Consider the following 21,749-nt stretch of genomic DNA (forward strand, 5'->3'; position numbering starts at 1 on the left):
CTAATTCGAGGATTTCCCAAGTTGAAATTTGAGAAGGATTTGGTTTGCCACCCTTGTCGTCATGGGAAGATGGTTGCGGCTTCTCACCCACCTGTGAACCAAGTCATGACCAAGAACCTAATGAGCTACTTGACATGGACACAGTTGGTCTAGCTTGGGTTCGGTCAGATAGTGGGAAGTGGTACGTTCTAGTGACCGTGGATGACTTTTCTCGCTACTCTTGGGTGTTTTCATGGAGAGTAAGGATGAGACTTTTTCACATGCTCAGGATTTGATTCTTCAGTTGCAAAATGAGTTCCCTAAGAATGCCATGAGAGCGATTCGCAGTGACAATGGCATAGAATTCAAGAATACTTATTTTGAAACCTTTTGTGCTTCTTTGGGCCTCGAGCATCAGTTTTCCTCTCCTTATGCCCCCAGCAAAATGGCGTTGTTGAGCGCAAGAATCAGACCCTTGTTGAGATGTCTAGGACGATGCTTGATGAGCACAGGACTCCTAGGAGATATTGGGCCAAGGCTATCAACGTAGCTTGCTAGGTCTCCAATCGCATTTTCCATCGAGCTTTCATGAAGAAGACTTCTTATGAGTTGCGATTCAGACGACCAACCAAGGTGAGTCACTTTAGGGTGTTTGGGTGCAAATGCTTCATCCTAAAACAAGGTAATTTGGATAAGTTTGAGTCTAGGTCCTTCGATGGTATTTTTCTTAGTTATGCTTCTCACTCTCATGCATATCATGTTCTTAACCTTGAAACTAACCAAGTGGTGGAGACCTGTGAGGTCACATTCGATGAAACCATGCCTTGTTCCACTCCTGTCTTTGATTGTGTAGGTGATCAAGAGATTGGTGAGAGCATGTTTGTGGAGGAGGAGCAGGAAGATGTTGATTGGGGTGATCCTGAGCTAACTCCATCGGCTGCCCCACTCGAGCCTACGACGTCTACTTCAGCTCACGGCCTCGATCCTTCTTCTTACACTACTTGGGGGTCCATGCTAGCAGCCTCCTTAGCCTGTGTCGACTACACCTGTGGAGGCCCCAGCTACTGTTGAGGGGGAGGTAACTTCTTCAATGGGGACACCTTGGCACATTCAGCGTCGCCACCCACCTCAGACCATGATTGGCGACATCGACTAGAGAGCCACACGATCTAGGTCATATCACATCTCACACTTTGCACACTCTGCTTTCGTTGCTTCTTTTGAGCCTCGAGATGTTGGACACGCTCTATCTAATTCAGATTAGGTCAATGCTATGCACGAGGAGTTAGAGAACTTTGAGCAAAACCAAGTGTGGGTTTTAGTACCACCTCCACCAGATTGCCACCCCATAGGTACAAAGTGGGTTTTTAAGAATAAACAGAGTGAGGATGGGGTAGTGAGAAACAAGGCTAGATTGGTAGCTCAGGGCTTCTACCAGAAAGAGGGTGTAGACTATGAGGAAACCTTCGCTCCAGTTGCTCGCTTGGAAGCAATTAGGATCCTTTTAGCGTTTGTAGCTTCGAAAGGGTTCAAGTTGTATCAGATGGATGTGAAGAGTGCCTTCTTGAACAGGTACATAGAGGAAGAGGTTTATGTGAGGCAACCCCCTGGCTTTGAAAATCTTAAGTTTCCTAACCATGTTTTTAAACTCCATAAAGCCTTGTATGGGTTGAAACAAGCTCTGAGAGCCTGGTATGAGTGTTTGAAAGCTTTCTTGCTTGATAAGGGTTTTAAAATGGGTCTAGTTGATAAAACGTTGTTTCTCCTCAAGCAAGGCACTGGCACTTTCTTGGTTCAGATAAACATGGATGATATCATTTTTGGTGGCTCTTCTCATGCACTTGTTGTCAAGTTTGTAGATACTATGAGTAGGGAATTTGAGATGAGCATGATGGGCGAATTGACTTTCTTCCTCGGGCTACAAATCAAGCAAACTCGCGAGGGGACGTTCGTGCACCAAAGAAAGTACACTAAGGACGTGCTCAAGAAATTTGATATGGGTGAGGCCAAGCCTCTTTCAACGCCCATGTCAACCACGATGGCCCTGGATGCAGATGAGGAAGGAGAAGCTATGGACTAGAAGGAGTACCGAAGCATGACCAGGTTGTTGCTATACCTGACGGCGATGAGATCGAACATTCAGTTCGTGGTCTATTTGTGCACGCGCTTTCAGTCTTCTCCGTGCATGCCTCACCGTCAAGCCGTCAAGCGGACCCTCAGGTACCTTCGTTTCACACCTGAGTTCAGTCTTTGGTTTTCAGCCTCCTCCTCTCTTTCTCTTTGCGGCTCTTCTGATGCATATTATGTTGGGTGCCGTGTTGAGAGGAAGTCCACTTCGGGGACTTGTCAATTTCTTAGATCTTCTCTTGTGTCTTGGTCTTCTCGCAAGTAGTCTAGCGTCACCCAATCCACCACAGAAGCTGAGTATGTTGCTGCTGCTTGTTGTTCCCAGTTGCTTTAGATGAAAGCTACTCTTAGAGACTTTGGGTTAGAGTTTAGGCGAGTGCCTTTGCTTTGTGATAGCACCAGTGCCATAAGCGTAGCCAAAAACCTAGCCATCCACTCAAAAACCAAACATATAGAGGTCTGCTTCCACTTCTTGTGAGACCACTATGAGAAAGGGGATATTGACGTGCGCCATATTGACACCCAAAACTAGCTCACAGATATCTTCACCAAACCCCTTGACCAAGTCTAATTTGCACGTTTATGAGGGGAGCTTGGGGTTTGTTTCCCTTTTTAGAGGAGGGGAACATTTGTGTTGTATAGTAGTTTTGTTTTCTTTGTAGCTTAACTTTTGTTTTCTGGTTTTCTGTATCATATTGCATTGCATTTCATCATGTATATTAGAGCATATTGAGCTTCATGATTATAGCTGTTAGATTGAAATTATGCTCTATTTGAGATGTTCTGTATGTACATGATGATGCTAATGGCTTAGGCTCTTATTGATCTTCTGATGCATGTTATGAGCTAACCTTGTTTTACAATCTATGAACTTGGTTAAAAATTGTTGAAACTTGAAATTTATTCACTGCTGGGATTGGCACTAGCATGTGTAGGACCTGTTGAGATCCCTGATGCTATCACTTATATGCTAGGTTGCTATGTCTCATGCTTTGAGTTACTCACTTGCTTGGACAACTTAGAGATTTTTGTGCTAAAAATTGAAAAACAAGCTAAGTGATGAGAAAAGATCGAGATGGGTCTGTACTGTCCTACGTCAAGGTATCGAGATGGCTTCCAATTGCACATTTGGATGAACTTGAGCCTTGTAGTGGATGCCGAAACCATTGTCTTAAGCTTCTGATTATCTATGACATAGGCTTGGCATGGTTGCTAAGTTAGGCCTGACGGTACAGATAACCTCTCGCACACACATGTTTTGACTAAGTCTTGTGTTAAGCTGCAAACTCTGATAAAATTTAAAATTTGATGAAAACACAAGTCTTAGGTTCATCTTTGACATGATGTGTGACCGCTGCTTGGGATTGTTCACCTTGTATACACTTGTTAGCACTAGGTTGAATTCCTGCTTATACCTGCTATGTGCTACTTTCAGTGGTTAACCCCTTCTTGAGTTGCTTAAACTTGATCAAATTTGCTTAAGTGTCATATTTTGTCTCACTTGATCAGTTTGAGCATTTGCTAGCACTTGTATTTATTGCTATACACACATAACAGCACCAGTTAGAGCATCTTTTCAATCTGATTGCTATACTCCTGAAGCTTCTGCATTTCTGCATTCATAGCATATCTTGAGGGGGAGTCACAGTTTTTTAGTGCTTGATGTGTGCATGTGTCAGCAAGGGGGAGAGATAGATCACACATTCAAGGGGAGAGTTTATACACTAATCTTGTTGAGTGCATGCATTCATCTGTGAGGTTGCATCATTTCAGGGGGAGTTGCACCTTGAGTTGCTTTTGCTAGATGTGTTGAGCCTTTGCCTCTTCTAGAGGGTCTAGCACTATTCTGGCGTTTTGAGCTTTGCTAGTGGTGTTGAGCCCGTTGCCTCTTCTTGAGGGCTAGTTGTGATTTACTTGGTTGTGTTGAGCTATTGCCCATGTTTTTGGGACCAAGTTTTGCTCATTTCAAATGATCCAGTTTTGGCTTTTCTTTGGTTTTTGGTCATTTGGGTGAGCTCTTTGTTTTCTCTTCTTCTTTTGTGCTTTCTCTCTGCCGTCATTTGTTGGTATTGACAATGCACTCATCAAGGGATAGATTACTGAACACAAGGTTGATATGTGCCCTTGTGGTTCAAATTTGTGATGAGTGATTGTCAACGTGATTCGCGTCTTGGGTTGAGTTTGTGAACTAACCATGGCATGAGTTAGGTTGTGCAACATGTCTCTTGGCTTGTGGTGCACAAGTGTGGAGCTCAGAGGCGGTGGTCGACAATGAGGTGAAGGTCAAGTAGGGACGTGACGTGCCGATGGACCAAGAGCGGTGAAGGACGGACCTGAGGTTTGAACCAAGGGACTAGGAGGCTGGGTGACCAGCCATGGTGGCTGACATCTAGGACACTGTAACAGAACCGACCAATTATACGAAATTAAGTAAGAAAATCATCCACCAGAGCAGACGATTGAACAAACTTAAGCCCGTATAACCCGGTAGTCCGTGAAATCACGAAGGATTTCAAACCAACTCGTGTCCTAGCCATGATCGTAATAAGTTTAGTGGTCACCATCACAAATTACATAAAAGTTCGCATCACAGATACATCAGAGTTTAAACATAGTTATTACAAACCAGTTCGAATAAAAGTAGCGGAAGTCATTTGTTCAAACCACACACACACTCACGTAGAGTTTAAATATAGTGCCAGCGAATGATCATCTCCAACAAAAGCATCAGATGAGACGTAAGGAATGACCATGCCCATGGTCCTAAGCATCACTCATCGCAGGATAAAGGCAGTTGATACAGTAGCCGTAATACATCTGCCCATCTACAACAAGTGGGAATAAAACCCTGAGTACGAGAAGGTACTCAGCTAGACTTACCCGACATAACCAAAAATAAATGACACCAAGGATTATGAAGGGCTTTATAGTAGGGTAGCTGACTCATTTGTAAAAAGAAGCATTTTTAGCATTCCGAGAACCTTTAGAAAAGCATTTTTTTGCCAAGTTAATTATTATTAACCTATCGACTAGATTTGCACCTATACTAGAGTAAACATGTGATTAAGCATATAATGATAACCCACGATCATTAAATAACTTCCATACTGTCATATTCATTAAAACTGTCCAAGTGTTCCGTAAACATTTACTACGATGAAGTAACTCAAGTCAAGTGCTCACTATCCAGGAGCGATGGCGATTCGAATCGATTCCTAACCAGCTGGTGATTTATTCCTTACACAAACCTCACTCACCCGCTAAAGTGAGATATTGATCACCGAGTCAACTTTCCAGGAAATCTCGAGTTTGCCAGGAACCACATGTACCCGGGGGCCGACCGACTGCACTTTGGTCTTATCATCCTGCCCCCGTGTCCTACCACACCTGCTCCGGCACAGTGCGTTGCGGGCAATCTACTCGGCCCAAAAAATCTCCCAGCTTCGCGGTCGGAAGGTACTTTATCCGGCCAGCTAAATGTAAGGCATACGTTCAACATGACTCAAGGCCCAACAACGATCGGTCCTTAATCGACACAGACGGAAACACTATAGTCCAAAACTCTACAAGTCTCCGTCCGGTCTCAACTTCATTTAACACTTAGTTATACCATGACTTCATAGTCATCCAAGCAGATCCAGGTAACCACCTATAGCTCGCAGGTGACAGGAAATCACCTGACTTCTACCGGTCTAAGCTAGCTAAGCATTGACTTGACTGCGGATACCAGGGTAACAAGGATATAGTATAACAAAGGTAGACAAGGTATAATGCAGCAACAGTTGCAAACAACTCCTGAACGTAATGCATCAATTAAAGTAAAGCATTTAATTAAATAATCGCAAACCGGGAGAAAAATGCTCCGGGGCTTGCCTCTCTCGAAGGAGCTCGGACGGTGATCGGGGCACTCCGGAAGTTCCTCAACGTCCTCCTCGTCGGCTTCTGGCACTTCTTGCTGCTACACCTCGAGCTGCTCCTCGGGCTCCTCGGGTATGACGACTGGATTCTCGGTTTGCGATCCTGTATGATGCAATGCGCGTAAGTGATTATGCACACGGTGCATCGAAGAAGATGAATGCAATGGATATGTCGAAATGCAAGGTAGTCAACATCATCCAAGAAACTATACTACAAGCACATGTCATCTACTGCATTCTCTTCTACTTCTAATATGTTAAGTCAACATATCTTATGAAATGCTTCAAAGATACACCAAAGCTTTACTAATTTCTTAATTATACTTAAAGCAACACTTGCTTAAACCCTAATTAATAATAGGTTTGAATAGCAACATATATTTCTGATGCTCCTAAAAATCTGAGAAAATTACAGTAGCATAATACTATCCTAAACAAACTACCATAAAAATTTCATGGCATTTGCATAAGTAAACTATCCTACACAAAAATGACAAGCTATAGCATAAAAATGAGCATGAAATTACTTTGTACTATGAAAAGTGTCAAACAACAGAATTAATATTTTTCCTATGTTCTTTATAGCATATAATCACTGTACAAAAATTATCATACGCATGTTTTATGCAACTTTGGCTCTTTAGCAAAAATAACAAAAGTCAGCCATTAAAGGCACTTGAACTACACTTCCTAATTTTTCTACAAGACATGCATGGAATATATTTTTCACAGAAAGTAAATCACTCAAGGAAACTAACAAAACTAGAACCATATTTTTCTGAGGTATATTCTATTTACTAGACATTTTCTCAGAAATCAGCATTTATTTACTTTAAATACAGCTACACATAAAAGTATCACAAACTTGACATGCAGTATTTTTAACAGATAGATCTAGTCACAAGAAGCATAACAAAATTTGTTTCATACATTTTGGAGCAACACAAATTGAGATATACATTTACTAAGCATTTGAATCAATTTTTGAAACCATTTCTAAAACCCTTTTCCTTAAAACGAAAAACCAGCGAATGCAAACGTTGGGTGCACCCGGTGCTGTGCACCCGGGGTTTCCCTCGGTCGCTGCAGCTGGGCCCCGCATGCCAGACAGGCCCGCGTGACAGCGACACAGAACAGGGGAGGCGGCTCTGCGCTACGCGGCTCGGTGCTATCTCGCCGGCGACGAGCATTCCGGCGAGGCCGAGGTCACCGGCGTGCCCTACTCAACAATGCACAATGATTGGGGTAGGTGATGGGAGAGTGGAGCCATCGGAGGTAGCCCACCGATGCACATGGCGGCACGGTGGAGGAGCCCGGCGGTGCGCCGGCCATCTCTGGCATGCAGAGGCCAGGCTAGGCTTGAATCAAGCACTAGGGCACACTGGGGAACGAGAAGGAAGAGAGTGGAGGGGATGAGGTACTCCAGGTGGGGCTGGCCACGGAGCACCCCAACTCTGGCGAGGTTGCGACGGCGTGGAAACACCGAAAATGGCCTCACCTGAGGTCGGTGGACTGCGCAGAGGTGGCGAGGAGCTAGTGGAGGTCTCAGCGGAGCTGCGTAAGTGACGGAGCGAGGCGAGGTATGGTGGTGCTTACGCGGGAGCTTGTCGGAGCTCACGGCGGTAATGGCAGAGGCGCGCGCTCGGCTCGGAGTGGACTGACGAGGCGAAGGGACGCGGGCGAAACAAATAAGCCAGCTGCGGGACGCGTGGCGTCTTCGTGGCGGTGATGGCCTGACCGGTGGGGGCAGCGATGGCGTACGGCCACCACTTGGCCACCATGGCCTGACGATGTCGGCCAGCTGGCCGGCCTGAACCATCCATCAGAGACCGCCGAGACCGACTGACAGTGCGTTTTCGTTGCTTCCAAACTCCAAAACGGTGGCGAGTTAGCAATTTCTCCTTGAAGCAAAGTTGTAGATCTACAATAGGGCTACAATTGTCCTATAGAAATCCTAAGCTAATTCGCAAAGGACAGAGAGTAAATTCATGCCAAAGTCGTGTTCATGAAACTAAAAAATGGAGTTTTGTACTTAGAAAATTTCTAAGTGTTGAAACCAACCCAAATTCTAACTTGTGGGACCATTTTGAGCATGTTGTGCACATTTTCATGACTTGGTCACAAAATACTTTTTGTTCCTCATATAATTTGCTACAACTTTGTTTTAGGTTGCTCAGACATGCAAACATTCTAAGTGGTACTTTTTGAACAGTCAAACCAAAAAGTCCTAGGGTCAAAACAAGTCAAACCATGATTTGAAATCTTAATTAGGCAAAATGATCAACATGAACATTGTTCCTAATGACTTTCTAAGCATAGCTAAGATTTTTTAACAATATATTTAGCTATACCACACATTGGTCATACAATAATCAAGCACTAAAGGTACTAAACTGATGAAAACACTTGAAATGATACTCTTGTTTCATAATCATGTTTCACATGTTTCAAGTGATATATGCTCAGGAATGGATGAATGATGCTCATGATCATGAAATGCAAGTGCAATCAGGCAAGACTAACACCAGGGGTGTTACAGACACCGACAAGCGTAAGTGTACACGGGAGTGACCATGTTGACCGAGACAAGATGGTGAATGTGCACGTCGAGCACGGCTCAGGAGGACTTGGCGGCTGGCTGGTCGAGGACGGCAGTGACACGTGTCGAGTGGCGGGGGACGCGTATGGAGTTCGCGTTGAGGCAAAGCTATCTCATGAAGGGCGCGGTGGCCATCTGAAGGGTCGAGATGGCGACTAGAGGGGGGGTGAATAGTCTTTTCTAAAACTTGATCGCGTCGGCTAACCGATACAAATGCGGAATTAAAACTATCGGTCTAGCCAAGACTATACCCCACTAAATATGTTCACTAGCACCTTGCAAAGATAACAAATATGCAACAAAGGTGCCGGGCTAGTTCGAGCTCTCCTAAACAAATCTAGGAGCAAGGTTACACAAACCTAGGCCACTAGTACTTTAAGCGACAAGGGAGCTCCTACACATGCTAGTAAGCAAAAGCACAAAGCTAACGATGCTCACTAGCAATGCTCAATAACAAGGCAACCAATGCCTAATTAGAGAGCGCAAATACTTAGCTACACAAACTAAGCAATGTGACTAACAAGGTTACTAAAACCAAATTAGCCACGCAAGGGAGCTACTTCTATGCTTCACAAGCAAGAAGGTAATTAGCAAGCTACACAAGCTATCTAATTACAAGAGCAACTACACAAGCTTAATATGTATAAAAGTAATTGCAAGCTTGTGTAACGGGGATGCAAACCAATGGGAAGAATAAGGTTGACACGATGATTTTTCTCCCGAGGTTCACGTGTTTGCCAACACGCTAATCCCCGTTGTGTCGACCGCTCACTTGGTGGTTCGGCGGCTAATTAGCATCACCCGCTAAGCCCGCACGTCGGGCGCCGCAAGAACCTACCCCGGAAGTGAGGATAGCTCAATGACACGCTTTACTAGAGTTGCTCTTCGCGGCTCCACGGGGCGAGCACAATGCCCCTCACAAGCACTTCTCCGGAGCGCCGCACAAGCTTCTTGCGGGCTTCCACGGAGACCACCACCAAGCCGTCTAGGAGGTGGCAACCTCCAAGAGTAACAAGCACCACCGGCTTGCAACTCGATCACCTAGTGCCACTCGATGCAACCTCACGATGCAATCGCACTAGAATCGCTTACTCACACAATCGAATGATCACTATCAAGTATGTGTGTGATGGAGGGCTCCCAAGCACTCACAAGCATGGACACTAAGTCCCTTGAGGTGCTCCACACCAGCCATGGCCGAAGGCCACTTCTATTTATAGCCCCAAGGGCTAAACTAGCCGTTACCCCTTCACTGGGCAACGGTTGGGCCGACCGGACGCTCCGGTCGTGTTGACCGGACGCTGGACCTCAGCGTCTGGTCGCCCACAGACGACCACGTGTCCTGGTTCCAACAGTCACTTGACCTGACCGGACGCTCCAGCTTCTACTGACCGGACGCTGAACCCCCAGCGTCCGGTCGTTTCCAGTAAGCTCCTGAGCATGACCGGACGCGTCCGGTCGAACGCGATCGGACGCAGCCAGCGTCCGGTCACTCTCCAGCTACTGCTACACTCTACGTCAGCGCGACCGGACGCAGCCTGCCAGCGTCCGGTGCATTCATATCCAGCGTCCGGTCAGTTGACCGACGCCAGCAACTTCTCCATTTTCTTCACCCTTGCTCAAGTGTGCTAACCACAAGAATTTGCATCCGGCACAATAGAAAATAGACATTCCATTTTCCCGAAAGCGCCGAATCCCGCCGAGCAAGCTCGGCGGGAGGGAGAGAGGGACCCAAACCCATCTCAACCCTGCAAACACCACCGCCTTTGTAAATGTGCCAACACCACTAAGTGTACACCACCATGTGTAAGTGTGTTAGCATTTTCACAATCATTTCCCAAAGGATGTTAGCCACTCAACTTGCCACGCCACTCGATCCTAGCGACAATGCAAAGTTAGATCACTCGAGTGGCACTAGATGACCGATATGCAAACAAGTTTACCCCTCTTGATAGTACGGCCATCTATCCTAAACCCGGTCATAAACTTCTCTACACACCTATGATCGGTGAAATGAAATGCCCTAGGTTATACCTTTGCCTTGCGCATTCCATTTCATCTCCTCCAATGTCGATGCAACACATGCACCAACACGATCAACAATGATATGATCCACTTCATATCATCACATGATCATATTGGTTCATCGATCTTGACTCTACTTGCTCTTCACCGTTGCCATCGTCCATCGGCGCCAAGTCTTGCTCAAGCTTCACCGCCACGCGGTCCATCACTCCAAAGCCTTCGACTTGCCCTTCACGCTTGCAACCAGTCCATCAAGCCAAGTCTTGTCTTGATCTTCTCCACCTTGATCACATGACTCAATGTCATGTCTCATGTGCATTTAAGCTCCTTCATCATCACATGTGTGAGCTTTGCAACATCTCCAAGCCATTTTCACCTTCATGGCATATGTTGCTCACACACATGTACCTGTGGACTAATCACCTGTGTATCTCACATAAACACAATTAGTCCACCTAAGTTGTCACTCAATTACCAAAACCAAACAAGGACCTTTCACCATCGAATGAAGATTACCTTAGGTTGGACCATAGTGCCCTCGGGTTAAGTGGTTCGACTCAAAAATATTTAAGGACAAAATTGGGATTGTGTAATAGCCCTGTTAAATAGGACGAGGGAGCTCTCATCTCCCCTACCTCTTTCATTTTGCTTCATCCTTGTCTAGGTTTTCCCTTCCCCTTAGGTTTTCTTGTGAGAGACGTCCACAAATTGAAGAATTTGTGTAAGAACCAAAGATTGCAGCGGTAATAGAGGCCCTAACCTCCTCGTGTCTTCCGGGACTCGATTTGTGAGTTGTTCTTGTGAATCACATTTGTGTTCTTCACGTTCTTCCTTTCCCCCTTCCCTAGTGTGGTTCAATTCCTCATTTTGAGACCATTTTGATTTGTTCCTTTTACACTGAGATGAACTAGGACGTGAGTTGAGCCTTTCTACCGAGGGATTTCATCGAATTCCTCACGAGTTCATAAATCGGGGCAAATCAAGTTCTAGGGTTGGAAAACTGATGTTTTTCTTGTTTATCCAATTTCTCGTTGTTTGGCTTCAAATTGGACGATGATCTTCTAGAGGTAGCACACCTATTGCCTTGTGACCATGTGGTTAAAATCTGGTGGCAATTGGTTTTGATTTGACTGCAAATCAAACGGATTTTGGTTGGAGGCAATCTTCGGGTGATCTATTCTGTGCTGTTTCATGACTCCCAGATAGTCCGCCACTCAGGTTTTAGCCTCATCCAAAACCTATTTTTCAACTTCATTTTTCACTGATTTGAACCGCGGACAGTCTACCCCTTGGTCCTGGATTGTCCGGTGTTCATTTTTTGCCAGCGTATAGAATCTGTTCCTTCGGTTCAGTTTTCTGATTTTTGAACCACGGACAGTTTGGGGAACTGTAGCGGACTGTCCGGGGTACTGTAGTGGACTGTCCGAGGTGCTGTAGCAGACAGTCCGTCGTTCCCTGTTTTGTGTTGTTCGGTCCGTTTCTCGCCCGTCCGTGCTCCGATTCGAGTTCCGTATTTTGCGTTGGATTTCTAGCAATCTAGGGAACTTCTCTAGGTTCTCTTGACACCCAATGGTTGTGTTTTTATTGCTTTTGGTTGTGTGCCTTTTGGGGTCAATTTTGCGACAGTGGTCGAAAGTTTCGAAAGAAATTTAAGGCTCCCATTCACCCCCCCCCCCTCTGGTCGCCGTTTTCTGTCCTTCAGAATGGACGCAACATTATCTTAAAAAAAGAGCAAATGCACTATCAGCTACCATTTGCGTTTGTGGTTGTGGTGTGTGAGGAGAGAAGTGTAGGTAGTGGATGGCTTGGGACGAAGAGATGGATTACCAGACTGAAGCTTGGCCACGATAGATACACAGGCAGAGGCATGGAGATCATCGAAGCTTGGTCGCACGACAGCCATGGAAGACCGCCACCCTAAATCTAGATGAGGAGAATGGCTAGGCTTGACCGTAGGCCATGGATGGCGATCTCCCCAGATCCAGATAGGAGAATGACAAGACTTAGTTGCGGGCCATGGATGGCCCGACTACTCAGGATGTGTAGCTCCAGGCTTTGGCTGTGAGCTAGACCTGCATCCTAAGGCCAGAGGGATTTTTAACTTTTTGTCATCCTTATGGATGACACTCCTCCGTTTGCCAGTTTTGTGTGCGCTCCTATACAATTGCCATCGCAAACAGTGAACCTCCTATATTTTTATCATTTTTACTGACATGGCACGTCAGGTGGGCACTCCAGCATGGCAGCGAGCTTGGGAAGGCCTACCGAGCATGCAAAATGACCTATTTACCCCTATTGCTTCTCTCCCTCCACTCGCTGACGTGTGGGCCCCATATGCCAGCTTTGTCTTCAACCTCCAGCCATCGGGATCACTTGATCACACTAGCAGAGCACGCACGGACATCGGAGTACGTACTAGTACCAGTAATAGAGAGAGAGAGGAGAACAAGAGAGAAAAGCTCAGCTCACACCAAGCCAAAAGAAAAAAGGCATCCAAGATGTGGAGCCCAAGGGGAGGAGGAGGCGTCCACATCGGCTTCTACCATGGCACCAGCGCCGGCTAGGACCACGTGGACCTGATCTCGGACATCCCCGACAACATGATGTAGGACTACCTGGCACGCATCCCGCATGCCTCCCACTGCGTGATGCTCTAGGTGTGCCAGGGCTAGCGAAGCGCCGCTGCCCCCGCCTTCACCTTATCACGTGTAGGCGGGTGCCCACGAGGACCTCGTCTACCTCATGTAGTTCGGGAACTCGTCCGCCGCCACCGCCGGGCCTACCAACACGTCGGCCTACGGCCTTGCGGTGTACAACGTGTCCATCGGCGAGTGGTGCTGGGAGCACGGCGCCCTGCCCGTGGTGCCCATGTTCGCACAAATCGTGGCGGTGGGGACACGCCTCGCCTTGCTTGATGGCTAGGACCTGTGAATGTCCTAGATGCCGTGACGGGACGATGGCGCCGAGGCACGCCGATGCGGTTGGCACGGTCCTTCTTCGCATGCGCCGAGGTGGGCAGGAAGATCTATGTCGTGGGGGCCACGACAAGCACAAGAATGCGCTCAAGACGGCAGAGGCCTATGACCCCTGCGCCGAGATGTGGGACCCGCTACCCGACATGTCAGAGGAGCGCGACGAGTGCGACAGCATGACCACCATGGTGGGCGACTAGTTCCTGGCCGTCAGCGGGTACTGCATGACACAGTAGGGTGGGTTCGAGCGCGACGCCGAGTGGTTTGACCCGATGGCCCATGCGTGGCTGGAAGTTGAAGACAAAGCTAACGTGCGGGGCCCACACGTCAGCGAGTGGAGGGAGAGAAGCAACAAGGGTAAATAGGTCATTTTGCATGCTCTGTAGGCTTTCCCATGCTCGCTGCCACGCTAGCATGCCTGAAAGCTCTAGTTTGGTTTTGGTGAATTGATGAAACCCTAAGTGCTAACCTAGTTTATCAAAGTGATTATGAGATAGGTAGTACTACTCCAAGTAGTGAAGCAAATGAAGATCATGACATGATAATGGTGATGCCATGGTGATGATCAAGTGCTTGGACTTGGAAAAGAAGAGAAAGAAAATAAAAAAGCTCATGGCAAAGGTGAAATTAAAAAGAGCTTTTTGGTTTAGTGATCAATACACTTAGAGAGTGTGATCACATTTAGGATCGATAGTCATACTATTAAGAGGGGTGAAACTCATATCGAAATGCGGTTATCAAAGTGCCACTAGATGCTCTAACTCATTGCATATGCATTTTGAATCTAGTGGAGTGCTAACACCCTTGAAAATGTTTGTGAAAATATGCTAACACACATGCACAAAGGTGATACACATTGTGTTTAGCACTTGGGAGCAAGGGTTCGAAACTTCACCGGTGGAGTGTCACCGGCGCCCTGTACAGAAAAGACAGGGTTTCACAGAGTGCACCGGACACTGGTCACATGGTGACTGGACTCTAGGGAGCAGCATCCGATCAATTATAAACGAAGATGATACTCTTGGCCTATGACCGGACATAGGCGACTGGACTCTGACTGAACACTATTCAGCGTCCAGTCATGCTGATATGGCAGCACAACAGAGAAGAGGGAGAGTGATCGGACACTGGGAGCGTTCGGTCAGGCATGACCGGATGCGTCCGGTCGTGACTGGTACCTTACTAGAAGTGACCTGAACGCTGGGCACTGTGCATCCGGTCCTACACTGTAGTGCGTTCGATCATTACTTAAATGTATTGATGACCGTTGAGATCAGGCGATCAACATTTGAAGCAGGGGCCACGTGGCCTGCATCGCGCCATCGGACGCTGGGGGTCCTGCGTCCGATCGATCTGACCGATGCATCCGATCATCTCACCTTTTCAGAAAACAGAGAGCCAACGGCTCTATTCATGGGGCTCTCTATTTAAGCCCTATGGCTGGCTCAAGCTCACTCTCTTGGCCATTTGCATTGGCATAGCAACCTTGTGAGCTTAGCCAAAGCCATTCCACTCATCTCCATCATTGATTCATCATCTTTGTGAGATTGGGAGAGAATCCAAGTGCATTGGTTGAGTGATTGCATCTAGATGCACTTGGTGTTCGTGTTTTGCTGCCGGAGTCGCTTGTTGCTCTTGGTGGTTGCCACCACCTAGATGGCTTGGTGCAGCGGAGGAGGATTGGCACGAGTTGGTGATTGTTCGTGGACATCTCCCGGTGATTGTGAGGGGACTTGTACCTTTCCCAGCGGAGCGCCAAAAGGTAACCCTAGTGGATTGCTCATGTCATTGAGTTACCTCACTTGTGGGTAGGTTCTTGCGGTGTCCAATTGTGTAGACGAGGTTCGTGCAACACCTCTTAGCCACCGAACCATCAAGTGTTGGTCGACACAATGGGGGCGTAGCGTGTTGGTAAGCATGTGAACCTCGGGAGAAAATTAGTTGTCTCTTGCCCTTTGGTATTCTCCCGGTGATTGAGTTAGTATTCATCTTGTGATTGGTTCACTCCTCTACGCGGTGGTATAATCACCTTACTTACTCATTTACATACCCGCAAACTAGTTATAGTAAGCTCTTTAGTGTAGCTAGAATTGAGAGCTTGCTTTGTAGCTTAAGTTCATTTAGTGGAGCTCTTTAGTGTAACAAGTGTGAGAGCTCTTAGTGAGTAGTGACTTAGTAAATTGTGTGTCTAGTGACATAGTAATTAGAATTGTTGGATAGGTGGCTTGCAACCCTTGTAGAGCTAGAGCAAGTTTGCTTTTCGCTATTTGTCATACTAATCAAATTGCTCTAGTTGGTTTGTAGTTTTTTTTAAATAGGCTATTCACCCCCCTCTAGCCATATTAGGACCTTTCAGTGCCCACCCGACGTGTCATGTCAGCAAAAATGGCAAAAACGTAGGAGGTTCACTATTTACGATGGCAATTGTGTAGGGGCGCGCACAAAACTAGCAAACGAAGGAGTGCCATTCGTAAGGATGGCAAAAAGTTAAAAATTCCATGGCCAGAAGGAGGCAAGCCATCAATCTTGGCTGTCAGTGAAGGTAAGTGGACGTAGAGTGCAACCTAAGGGTGAGGAGGTGCATGTTGGTGAGAAAGAGTTGGCCGACAGCTATGGTGCTAGGAAAGATCACTCAATAGAAGGCGGTAGCTTGACCCACGCCTAACACAAAGATAGAAGCAGATAGTTGTGTAACAATGTGGAAGAGAGATGTGCCCGTCCCCTCAATTATGAGGGACGAGTTGGACTTGAATAAAGGGAGAATATTCCTCTATATGGATGATCACATCCTCCTTATCTTCAAACCAAATACTTCGATAAGAAGGACCATCCCATAGACTCATACCATCAAAATTGCATCTAGCAACCAAACACTATCTTACATCTCATCAATTGCACATGAACATCTCCAATAGATCGAGCAGTTGAGTTTGAGATTGGCGAAGTCATATCATCTATCATTAAGAAAGGAACATAAGTCCATTTTGACCATCGAACTATCAGAGTTTCATTTTGGCCATGGAACTGCAAACCAAAAATCTTCAACCATCCAACTATCTAAACCGTTCACATTTGGTCAAAGAGCTATTTTGATAGGTGGATTCACTGATGTGGATGACAGTGGTAGTGGAGCGCACATATTAGCCTATTTATTTCCTATCTCGGCTCTTCACCTTACTATGTTCTCTCTGTTGCCCCTTCACATCACTATGGGGGAATACACCACCATCGGTGGGGGGCGCAGAGAATGGCAGTTGCTCGGGTGTGCGGCCGTCCCCAGAGGCAATGCTTGTGCGTGCAGTGTATGTCTATGTCGCGGGCCTGGCACACGACTAGCATCCACCGTAGCCTCCCTCTCCTAATTCATCATCGACGGGCACCTCCTCCCTACCCCGCCCCCACATCTGTAGGCGGTGGTACTGATTCTACCACAGATGAGCTAATATGGAAGGAATGGTGGGCTCTGTGTGGCACCGCTGCTGGCATCCTCCACAGATGCAACCGTCTCAATTGTTGTCACTGAGGTACTCAACAATGTCTACGAGCCACGGCATGGCAAGCCCGCAGTTATTGCCAAGGAATCTATGCTCCTCCTTGAGCTGAAAAGATATCCGGGTAGGTTCCTAGCTGTGCCCACGGCATGGGAGCCAAGAGTGGCGGCACGAGGCCATGGACGACGTCAAACACCTTGATCCCCGTGATGGGGGCACAGCACAGTCGATGTGTAGCCCGATCGCGACAAGCACATCCCGCGATGCGTCGATCAGGCGCATCGCAGCCTCCTGCGTTGTTAGGGCCATCTTAACCTCCTTTAGGAGAGGGGCCTAGCACACGGGTGAGTGAGGGGCTTGTCCACACCGACTATTGCTTTGTGTTCTCTTGGAGGTGGCTTTGTGCACTACTCGTTGTACCTGGTAGCACCCACCAAGGACCATCTAGACCAAAAGTTAGCTACCACTAGAGACAACGACGATGACATTGTTGTCCGCCTCAAGGAGGAAGCAATGGTCACAAAGGAGGAGGCCCTCTGGGCATCGGCATAAAGGCGTTGCTGCTCATCGTCATTTGTCGTTGCCATAATGTTAAGTAGCGACCCTCATGGTTTTGAGCATGTCAAGAAAGTGGGAGGACGTGATAGCACAGTGTGGAGGAGGGGCAACAGAAAGAAGAGAGAGATGAACAGAAGAGAGGATATGACATATGGGCCCGCTACCATGTTTTTTTAGAGAACGCACTTAGGCGTATTTCATTAAGAGAAGTTAGAAAAGGGTACAACGACTTTGCCCGACGGCGAGTGGCCAGTAGAACAAGACGTTAACGCACCCGAAAAACAAAAAAGAGCAGTGCTGCAGCAAGGACCTATTACATAACACGATTGTGCGACACAAGCGAACTTCTGCTCTCACCGTTGCCGGGCAACGCCAGCGTCTTGAAGCCAGCAGCAACCCAGGCGCTGTTCATGGGCAATCTGCTCCAGCAACAAGAATGCCTGAACATGAACGCCAACAAAGACCCGTCTGTTATCGCCCACGTCTGCCGAAACTACCAAAAAAAATCTTAAATGGCCAAATGTGAATAATTTTGATAGTTGCATGGTCTAAGATTTTTGTTTTTAAGTTCTGTTGTTAAAACTAAACTCTAGTGATAGTTCCATGGTAAAAAAGGCTTCTCCCTTAAGAAAATAATTCACCAAAAATAGGAGTGTTCTCCCTAAATCAGGGACTTAAATCCGAATGTACTCCCTCTGTCCCAAAAAGAATACAATTCTATATTTGAAATGAGTCAAATTTTCTCAAATCTGATCAAGTTTATAGAAAATAGTATCAATATTAGTGCCTCATATATTTTCTATGAAAATATATTTTATAATGATCTAATGATATTTATTTGGTATTACAAATGCCAGTAATTTTTTGTATAGAATTGAATGAGCTTGAAATTATTTGATTTCTCGGGAAGTGAAAATTATATTCTCTTTAAGACGGAGTTAGTACATGTTTTACGACGACAAACCTAGCTATTCCCTCCATCTCCAAATACAATTTCTAGAATTAATCCGTGGCAGTCAAACTTACTAACTTTATAGAAAAAAGTAATAACATCTATGTCATAAAATAAGGACCTTATGAAAATATATTCTATTATAAATCTAATGATACTAATTTGATACAACAAGTGTTAACTTTTTTTCAAGAAATCCGATCAAAATTTAAAAAGTTTGATTTAAGACAATTCTAAAAATCTATTTATTTAGGGACAGAGAGAGTACACATTCGGTAGGATGACTAGCATGGCTAACAATTTTTTTTTTTTTTGAGTGGAGGCATGGCTAACAATGTAGGACAATGTACCGATGATTGAAAGCGAGGCGAGTGTGTCGGCTGAGGAACAGGGCGTAGGTCCAGCCGTTCGCGCTCTCTTCGCCCCGTGGGCAGCATTTACCCCTTGCTCGTGCGCTCCTCAGGGCCTGGGCCAAGCTAGGCGGCCCCTGCACGCCCGTGCACCTTTTCGATGTGCTCATGTTGTGCCTCCGATCCAAAGTACACAATCTAAAGGTCACAAATTGTTTAGAGCTGACACGCGCCAGGACGGTCTCTCTGTAGGCCTATCCGTCCGAATTTTTTATTTTTAGCCTTTTTTTTAAGTTTTTCATAAATACGTCTCTAGAGGAAAAATTTTAGAATCTGGACCCTTAGCTCGGCGTCATCGATGCTGGCGCCGAGCTAACACGTCTCGGCGCCAGCGTCCCTGGCGCCGAGCTCTTGGGCTCGACGCTGACCTGATTTGGCATGCATCTCGGCGCCGTCTACTCGCGCTGAGCTTGGCGCCAGGATGTATGGCGTCGAGCGTGGGATGACCGCTGGCAGTGGCAGGACGCTGCGGAGGGCTCGAGGCAGGCACGACGACGACCGCTCAGGGAGCTAGCAGTAGCAGGGACAGAGACATGGCGCGAGCCCCGGACAACCTCTCAGTCTATTGCGCCTCTCAGTCTGCTGCGGCTCGCGTTGTCAAGTTCGTATTGCCCTAGCCATTGGAGTATCAACTATCAAGTTCGTACAGCCCTGGCCTGCACTTCGCCCAATCTTCATCCTAGCTCATCGATCATGCATGCATGTCCCCTCCCGCCAGTCACACACCGAAGTGTCCGTATATACGACCATGGTGCATGCATCTCCATACCGTGTCAACAGGCGGTTGTCAGTGACAGTGAGCAGTGCACTCAGTGCTGCTACGGACGCACGGAGCCGGTCTAGATGTGTCCGGCGGACGGGCCATGCCTTGGGGTGACAGCGACGCACGTCGGCGGGCACGGGCCGCACCGCAGCGTTCGCACTGAAGCTCCCTCGTCGCTTCCATCATCAGATCGTCGTCCAGAACTAGTAGAACTAAGAGTCTGTTTATCTAACGCTCGGGTGTTTTAGCATCTGGGAACACACGAATTTTTTCCCCATGGATACTGTTTATCTTCCTCCTCTCTCCTCATTTTTCTTGGCACAAATCACAAATCATAAGTAACAAATCACAAATCATAAGTAACAATTTTTTTATACGAAAGGACAAAGAGAAAATTTGGCGACGACGCCGGAGTTGGGGAAGAAGAAGCTTGTCGGAGTTGGGGAAGATGCTGGGCGCGGCAGCGGCGGCGCGGGGACGGGCGGGCGCAGGCGCGACGTGGGCACGACGGCGCAGACGCGGTAAAAAAAATTCGTGTGCCACCGGGTGATAAAACACCCGGTTGGTGTATAGCATTTCCGTAGAACTAAACGTGTCTCATCGATTCACCACGCACAAATGGCCGACAGTGCAGGCGACGAAGGCAGGTGTGCGTGCGTGTGATGGATCTGCGTGCGCGATCCGGCCCAGATGGACGTCAACGTCGCCCATGGCTCATGTCCCACGTCCCACAAGAGCAGAGCGCGTGCAGGGCGGCAGCCAGCAGGGCATGGTTGTGTCGACTCGTCGTGTCACCCGGCTCGTAGCAAGCGACGAACACGGTAGGTCTATAGAGGAAGAGAAACGTTCATTGCATACGTACAGAGGAAGAGAAACGGAAGTGGGGTGAGTACGTAGGGCAACCGGCCGGCCGCCGCACGTCGGCTTCTCCCATAAATGCAAAAAAGGAGCAATAGGGAGTGGTGCGTGGCCAAACAGGACTACTACAGCCAACACAGGAGGTCCCAATCATCCGTGACACAGCGGCTTGCAGGCCAGACCGTACATGTGAGCAGTTCGGGAGCATGCATGCATGGACGCAGAAGGAGTACAGCTACAGCGCGAGCCGCAGCAGACTGAGAGGCGCAGCAGACTGAAAGGTTGTCCGGGGCTCGCGCCATATCTCTGTCCCTACTACTGCTAGCTCCCTGAGCGGTCGCCGTCGTGCCTGCCCCGAGCGCTCCGCAGCGTCCTGCCACTGCCAGCGCTCACGCAACGCTCGGCGCCATACGTCCTGGCGCCAAGCTCAGCGTCAGAGTTGACGGCGCCAAGCTCGGCGTCAGAGTCGACGGCGCCGAGATGCCTGCCAAATCAGCGCCACGTCAGCGTTGAGCCCAAGAGCTCGGCGTCAGGGACACTGGCGCCAAGACGTGTTAGCTCGGCGCCAGCATCGATGGCGCCGAGCTAAGGGTCTAGATTATGAAATCTTTTCTCTAGGGGCGTATTTGTGAAAAACTTTCAAAAAAAAGACTAAAAAATAAAAAATTCGGCCGCCAGCCACCAGGCCTGTATGGGCGTAAGCTAGAAATCCAACAAGGTGCCATGGGCCATCACGGCCCGCAAATGACGAAGGGCAGAAGAGAGGACATGGTCCCCTCAATCAAAAGAGAGAGAGAGAGAGGACAGGCAAATCCTGTACATCATCCAGAACCAGAAGACCATTTGTTTTTGTTGCTTCCGATGTTCCTGCTGACTGCCGAGGCTTTGGATGGACAAGCTGAGATGGTTGCGTACGTGGCCGACGGGGCACAGCAGCGGGAGCAGCATGCTAGTGTCACACGTGGCAGGGTGCTTTTTTTTTCTCTTTTCTGAAAATATTGACAGGGTGTTGCTGTTACTGGGAAGTGGAGTTGACTTTTCAGCGGCCGAGAAGGCTCCTGTCAAACTTATTCCGACGTGTTAGGGCCTCTGGTGTGA

General features: G+C 47.5%; 1 pseudogene; it reads left to right on the plus strand.

The window, feature by feature from the left end:
- Positions 1–12,860: 12,860 nt before the first annotated feature.
- Positions 12,861–13,984, plus strand: LOC136548684 (F-box/kelch-repeat protein SKIP20-like; annotated as a pseudogene).
- The last annotated feature ends 7,765 nt before the right edge of the window (positions 13,985–21,749 follow it).

The sequence above is a fragment of the Miscanthus floridulus genome, chromosome 4 (genome assembly GCF_019320115.1).
Source record: "Miscanthus floridulus cultivar M001 chromosome 4, ASM1932011v1, whole genome shotgun sequence".
Classification (NCBI taxonomy): Eukaryota; Viridiplantae; Streptophyta; class Magnoliopsida; order Poales; family Poaceae; genus Miscanthus; species Miscanthus floridulus.